Raw genomic sequence first — 8,128 nt, forward strand, 5'->3', positions numbered from 1 at the left:
ACACTGTATTGAATATTGAAAGGTATCCAACATCAGCACGACACTTTTCTAAACTCGTTAAAGTCAAAATAGATTTACCTAAAAGTTTCACTTGATCTGATACTAAAAAACGTTTTGCACCGAACAGTTCATGAAACGTCACTTTGTAAATAATAAAATTAAAAAAAGATAAAAGATGCATCGCTAAACACATTTCATAAAATGTATGTCAATTTAAGAAAACACTTCATTTAAAATAAATAAACACATAAAATCATGCATGATTATGTTTAGAACAACAACTTGGTAAGCACATGAAATAGTGAACATTGAAATGATCAATCGTTAAAGATATGGATTGATAAAATAATATACATCTTGGTCATTACGGTGAACGTCATCGGTAAACCTTCCAACGATATCCGCCATACGTTGTCCACGGTTGTTATTTCTTTCTTCAGATCGATCGTATAGTCACCCACGTCTCTCTGACAACTTACACATCGTTGTCATCGTCCTCCTCCTCATCACTTTCGTATTTGTTCTTCAGTCCATGATGTAATATCTCATGCAAGGGCGGCGGATGCACTTTTAATCTGGGGGGGCACCGATATCAAAGGGCACTTTGCAGAAATTCGATTGGACTGATGCGGCCTTATATTTAGTACCCTTTATAACTCTTATTGTATTATCTTATTTGCGTATACACATCACTCCATCAACGCCCCCCCACCGAAGGAAAATATGCATACTGCACTGCAATATCCAATGTGCAAATTGGGAAACAAGGAACAAGTTTTCTTTTGAGACAAAATGAGGTGAAATCATGCTAGTTGCTAATGAAGTTGTATGCACGACTATCTAAGTGGAGCGCCACCATCGGTTGGCGCGGAGCGTACAAGAAAATTTTTGGTTTTACAAACCCCTCAGATGGCTGGAAACAGCCCTTCCCGAGTGTTCATTCTGGTTCCCTGGCCTCTTGCTAAGTGAAGACACCTCAATTTTTATGTAGAAAAAGGGCACATTTTTATCCTGAGGAAAAGTGGGGGGGCACGTGCCCCCTGTGCCCCCCCCGGTTCCGCCGCCCTTGTAATATCTTAGACATTTGCTTATTGAGTTCGAGCAAGTGCATCCAAGTCTCCACAGCATCATACGTGCGTTCACCATCCTCGTCATCGTGATCGGCACCACCATCATCCTCACTGCTACTACTGCCAGTACCGTCTGATGTTTCAATCGGCTCATCCGAACTATTTTGTTCATTACTTCCCTCAGTATCCACCAGGTCATCGTCCTCTTCACTGCGGTCATCGGTCGAATCACTTTCACGATGTTTGCATTTCACGCCGACACGACGCGTATTCACATAACGATCTCTATTACCATTCACACTGTCATCCTCGCTTTTAGTTACCATCGCCGCCTTTTGATTACTAGGGTGAATGATGGATTCGTGTCGACGAAGATTGAACTGACGGTTAAATCCTTTATTGCATATTTTACAACGAAATCTCATCTTGAGGGTGTGTACTCTTTTGTGTCATTCGACGCAATGAGAGCTATTAAACAAAAATGTGAATGATATACTTTTTGAATATATCAATATGAGCACATGCTCAATTGCTCATCTAAACGACTCTCTTTTGCTCACGATGTGCTCTTTTGCTCTTTGAGTCACTCCTTTTATGCTCGCGCGCTCATCACATGAACCACATCATGCGTTTTTGTTTTGTTGCTAATTCTAATATGAGCACATGCTCAATTGCTCATCTAAACGACTCTTTTTTGCTCACGGTGTGCTCTTTTGCTCTTTGAGTCACTCCTTTTGTGCTCGCGTGCTCATCACATGAACCATATCATGCGTTTTTGTTTTGTTGCTAATTCTAATATGAGCACATGCTCAATTGATCATCTAAACGACTCTTTTTTGCTCACGGTGTGCTCTTTTGCTCTTTGAGTCACTCCTTTTGTGCTCGCGTGCTCATCACATGAACCACATCATGCGTTTTTGTTTTGTTGCTAATTCTAATATGAGCACATGCTCAATTGATCATCTAAACGACTCTTTTTTGCTCACGGTGTGCTCTTTTGCTCTTTGAGTCACTCCTTTTGTGCTCGCGTGCTCATCACATGAACCACATCATGCGTTTTTGTTTTGTTGCTAATTCTAATATGAGCACATGCTCAATTGCTCATCTAAACGACTCTTTTTTGCTCACGGTGTGCTCTTTTGCTCTTTGAGTCACTCCTTTTGTGCTCGCGTGCTCATCACATGAACCACATCATGCGTTTTTGTTTTGTTGCTAATTCTAATATGAGCACATGCTCAATTGCTCATCTAAACGACTCTTTTTTGCTCACGGTGTGCTCTTCGAATCACTCATTTTGTGCTCATATTTAAAAAATGATATAATCCACGGTAAAGGTTCCAGTGAAAATAATATCGTATGAATCCACGGAACTTGCTTCGAAGGTCCGACAAAGGGAAGAGAGAAAGTATCCCGGTAAATGAATCCGATTGGTCTATGTGTATCAAGTTTTATGTCGTGTACGTGGCACAGGCGAAAGATCCTCAGGTATGGGACCAATCAAGCCTGCTCGTGCAATGTATCAGCCAAAAACGCATCGACTTGGTTACTTTTCAGCCATGACGCACTTTTCCCGATCAAAAATTTGGCACAAAGTGAGACTGTCCTACCTAACCACTGTTTGTATACCCCAAATACTTTATCAAGTTCTAATGGAGCACCTTCCTCCCGAAGACTATTTGACCTTCTGCCCCCTTTACCCCTCTTTGAAAACGATCGATCGGGACCATTGTCTGCCAACAGCCTAAGATTCCAACACACACAATGAGGCATTATCGATACTTGGGTGAGACTTGGCATGTATAATGTGCACATATACGCAGTGTATATAGTGTATTTGTATAACACTGTGTGAGCTATAGGCACAACGTATGAGACCATCGTAACCCATGTTTGGATCATCCTTATTTTAGATAACTGGCTCGCTTCTCGGCCTTTTGGCTAAGATCATGTGTAGTATCTGTTCTTTTCGGGAATGGTGATGCACACCTGACGATGATCACACAGTCACAGTCCCGATGTAAGGGGACTGGGGTTAGAAGCGGATCAGTCGTTCAGTAGTTTGGTTTTCGTTCCCAGGTTCTTTCCTGGGCGACTTTTTCTTAAAAAGTATTTTGGATAACTGGCTCTTATTAGCCAGGTAAGTTTTCTTTTCTAACCGCAAAGTTTTGGTTTTCACTCGTTTCCCCATGAAACATTAGTTTGTCTGTAACTTGCTATTCCCCGGAAAAGTCAACACTAACGAGATTTTTCTTTCCTAGAGTTTTCTCAGTACTACGATAGGGCGAGCATACTTTTTTTGATATCTAAATAACGATGGTAAAATGGAACTAAGATCACCGTTAGGTCTACAATAAATTTACATTTTACTTGAGTCGTATGGTAAAATGGACCTCAAAAACACCTTTTTGTGTACAATAAAGATTGTGCTTGATGATATACACACATCGTACATTTGGATATGGTATAATGTGAATAGTACACGTATTGAACAAACGGATAAGTCAATAGTGACTTTAGTGACAATAACAATAGCGACTCGTCCGTTAGGTAGGATATCGATGTTTGAGGCAAAAAATTACTAGCCCCTAAGATGATCGTCCGTTTGCTATATTCGCGCTGTTTATAAGACACGTTACGGTTAAGAATTTCGCGACCGGAAACATTATTACATTATCCGTTTGTTCAATACGTGTACTATTCACATTCGTTGATGTTTTTACACTGTGTAACATATAGCCAGCGGTACAAATGTTTCTACGTACAATAGCGTCAAACGGTGCATAGATAGTTTTATATATTTAAGGGAAAATAAAACAAAGTTGCAAGTCCTAGATCAATTTTAGGGATGACATCATCAGTTGCATAAGTACATCGTACGAGTGAGTACTGCGCATGTGTAAAGAGGCGGTGCTTACATGATTTGGCGGTATTTTTGAAACTAGCCATTACCTATACTTACACTGTGGCGTACACACTAAACGCTATTAACATTTGGAACCCTATATAAGACGATGTCTCTGTGGTGATTACGTCATTTGAGCAATAGCCTCGAAGATGGCTAGCACGAGCATATTGTGTCTTTTATTGTCAACGTTTTGAAACACCAACGCAAATTGTAAATCACCCGGTGGCCTGCATTTGTATTCCACCGTTGGGTATTTGCGGCATGTGGAGGAGGAGCAGGAGCCTGAAGGAGCAGAGGATAACGGGAAAAGAATACAATGTCTTCATAGAGACACTGGCCGAAATTTTCCCGGAAACTCACCATGGTAGATGAGGACATTAAGGAGGAAGAAGAAACCATCGAAGACCTTGTCAGACTTAAGCTGATCAGTACTTTTTTTTTTAATTTTTAACCGACTCTACAAAGGGTTATCAAATATTCCAGAAAGAGCAGACTCAACACTCTCCTTAAACATGCATTGTGTCGTCTCATTTATTTCTAACGTATGTATAGGCTTAACTATAGTGGTAGGCCATTTAGGCATTGATGTAATTTAAGAGGTTGGTTAATTTAATACATTTAGGCTAGTTCAGTTATATATTCTTCTATCATGTAAAGGCTCCGATACTTTACAACATAGACCTGTTTATATATATATATATATATATCTATATATATATATATATATTTACCCAAATACATAGATCTTTATATAGTCTACGTTATTTTAAACTTAGGACCGTATAAAAATACCATATCCAAATGTACGATGTGTGTATATCATCAAGCACAATCTTTATTGTACACAAAAAGGTGTTTTTGAGGTCCATTTTACCATACGACTCAAGTAAAATGTAAATTTATTGTAGACCTAACGGTGATCTTAGTTCCATTTTACCATCGTTATTTAGACATCAAAAAAAGTATGCTCGCCCTATCGTAGTACTGAGAAAACTCTAGGAAAGAAAAATCTCGTTAGTGTTGACTTTTCCGGGGAATAGCAAGTTACAGACAAACTAATGTTTCATGGGGAAACGAGTGAAAACCAAAACTTTGCGGTTAGAAAAGAAAACTTACCTGGCTAATAAGAGCCAGTTATCCAAAATACTTTTTAAGAAAAAGTCGCCCAGGAAAGAACCTGGGAACGAAAACCAAACTACTGAACGACTGATCCGCTTCTAACCCCAGTCCCCTTGCATCGGGACTGTGACTGTGTGATCATCGTCAGGTGTGCATCACCATTCCCGAAAAGAACAGATACTACACATGATCTTAGCCAAAAGGCCGAGAAGCGAGCCAGTTATCTAAAATAAGGATGATCCAAACATGGGTTACGATGGTCTCATACGTTGTGCCTATAGCTCACACAGTGTTATACAAATACACTATATACACTGCGTATATGTGCACATTATACATGCTAAGTCTCACCCAAGTATCGATAATGCCTCATTGTGTGTGTTGGAATCTTAGGCTGTTGGCAGACAATGGTCCCGATCGATCGTTTTCAAAGAGGGGTAAAGGGGGCAGAAGGTCAAATAGTCTTCGGGGAGGAAGGTGCTCCATTAGAACTTGATAAAGTATTTGGGGTATACAAACAGTGGTTAGGTAGGACAGTCTCACTTTGTGCCAAATTTTTGATCGGGAAAAGTGCGTCATGGCTGAAAAGTAACCAAGTCGATGCGTTTTTGGCTGATACATTGCACGAGCAGGCTTGATTGGTCCCATACCTGAGGATCTTTCGCCTGTGCCACGTACACGACATAAAACTTGATACACATAGACCAATCGGATTCATTTACCGGGATACTTTCTCTCTTCCCTTTGTCGGACCTTCGAAGCAAGTTCCGTGGATTCATACGATATTATTTTCACTGGAACCTTTACCGTGGATTATATCATTTTTTAAATATGAGCACAAAATGAGTGATTCGAAGAGCACACCGTGAGCAAAAAAGAGTCGTTTAGATGAGCAATTGAGCATGTGCTCATATTAGAATTAGCAACAAAACAAAAACGCATGATGTGGTTCATGTGATGAGCACGCGAGCACAAAAGGAGTGACTCAAAGAGCAAAAGAGCACACCGTGAGCAAAAAAGAGTCGTTTAGATGAGCAATTGAGCATGTGCTCATATTAGAATTAGCAACAAAACAAAAACGCATGATGTGGTTCATGTGATGAGCACGCGAGCACAAAAGGAGTGACTCAAAGAGCAAAAGAGCACACCGTGAGCAAAAAAAGAGTCGTTTAGATGAGCAATTGAGCATGTGCTCATATTAGAATTAGCAACAAAACAAAAACGCATGATATGGTTCATGTGATGAGCACGCGAGCACAAAAGGAGTGACTCAAAGAGCAAAAGAGCACACCGTGAGCAAAAAAGAGTCGTTTAGATGAGCAATTGAGCATGTGCTCATATTAGAATTAGCAACAAAACAAAAACGCATGATGTGGTTCATGTGATGAGCGCGCGAGCATAAAAGGAGTGACTCAAAGAGCAAAAGAGCACATCGTGAGCAAAAGAGAGTCGTTTAGATGAGCAATTGAGCATGTGCTCATATTGATATATTCAAAAAGTATATCATTCACATTTTTGTTTAATAGCTCTCATTGCGTCGAATGACACAAAAGAGTACACACCATCAAGATGAGATTTCGTTGTAAAATATGCAATAAAGGATTTAACCGTCAGTTCAATCTTCGTCGACACGAATCCATCATTCACCCTAGTAATCAAAAGGCGGCGATGGTAACTAAAAGCGAGGATGACAGTGTGAATGGTAATAGAGATCGTTATGTGAATACGCGTCGTGTCGGCGTGAAATGCAAACATCGTGAAAGTGATTCGACCGATGACCGCAGTGAAGAGGACGATGACCTGGTGGATACTGAGGGAAGTAATGAACAAAATAGTTCGGATGAGCCGATTGAAACATCAGACGGTACTGGCAGTAGTAGCAGTGAGGATGATGGTGGTGCCGATCACGATGACGAGGATGGTGAACGCACGTATGATGCTGTGGAGACTTGGATGCACTTGCTCGAACTCAATAAGCAAATGTCTAAGATATTACATCATGGACTGAAGAACAAATACGAAAGTGATGATGAGGAGGACGATGACAACGATGTGTAAGTTGTCAGAGAGACGTGGGTGACTATACGATCGATCTGAAGAAAGAAATAACAACCGTGGACAACGTATGGCGGATATCGTTGGAAGGTTTACCGATGACGTTCACCGTAATGACCAAGATGTATATTATTTTATCAATCCATATCTTTAACGATTGATCATTTCAATGTTCACTATTTCATGTGCTTACCAAGTTGTTGTTCTAAACATAATCATGCATGATTTTATGTGTTTATTTATTTTAAATGAAGTGTTTTCTTAAATTGACATACATTTTATGAAATGTGTTTAGCGATGCATCTTTTATCTTTTTTTAATTTTATTATTTACAAAGTGACGTTTCATGAACTGTTCGGTGCAAAACGTTTTTTAGTATCAGATCAAGTGAAACTTTTAGGTAAATCTATTTTGACTTCTAAACGAGTTTAGAAAAGTGTCGTGCTGATGTTGGATACCTTTCAATATTCAATACAGTGTTTTTCTCATATGTAGCTAGTGTGTTTGTATATAATTGTGTACTACATTTTTTGGAAAATTCGTCCCCCGCTACATTACTGTACCGGACAAAATATATCCTAAAGGAAAGGTTAAGACCCCAAAGGAGAACATTGAGTTTCATTGTGTACTGAGCGCGAAAATAGCTAACGGACGATGATCTTAGGGGTTAGTAATTGTTTGCCTCAAACAGAAATCAATATCCTACCTAACGGACGAGTCGCTATTGTTATTGTCACTAAAGCCACTATTGACTTATCCTTTTGTTCAATATATTTTCTTGTTTGATGTGAAGATATGCTGTGGTGCACTCGAATAAAAAAAAAATGTACAACACATCGCTTTTGTTCTCATTTTCCAGAAATGCCCTAGTTTGGGTCCCCACTGTCCATTTTGCCCTGGTTCGGGTCCCCAATGTCCATTTTGCCCTAGTTCCGGTCCCCAATGTCCATTTTGCCCTAGTTCGGGTCCCCCTTGTCGA

At 39.8% G+C, this 8,128-nt stretch overlaps 2 pseudogenes; one reads left to right on the plus strand and one right to left on the minus strand.

Moving 5' to 3' along the window:
• Positions 1–2,988: 2,988 nt before the first annotated feature.
• On the plus strand, positions 2,989–3,083 carry LOC139960742 (U2 spliceosomal RNA; annotated as a pseudogene).
• Positions 3,084–5,215: 2,132 nt separating this feature from the next.
• LOC139960731 (U2 spliceosomal RNA) lies at positions 5,216–5,310 on the minus strand (annotated as a pseudogene).
• Positions 5,311–8,128: the final 2,818 nt, after the last annotated feature.

This window comes from Apostichopus japonicus, chromosome 19 (assembly GCF_037975245.1).
Source record: "Apostichopus japonicus isolate 1M-3 chromosome 19, ASM3797524v1, whole genome shotgun sequence".
Taxonomy (NCBI): Eukaryota; Metazoa; Echinodermata; class Holothuroidea; order Aspidochirotida; family Stichopodidae; genus Apostichopus; species Apostichopus japonicus.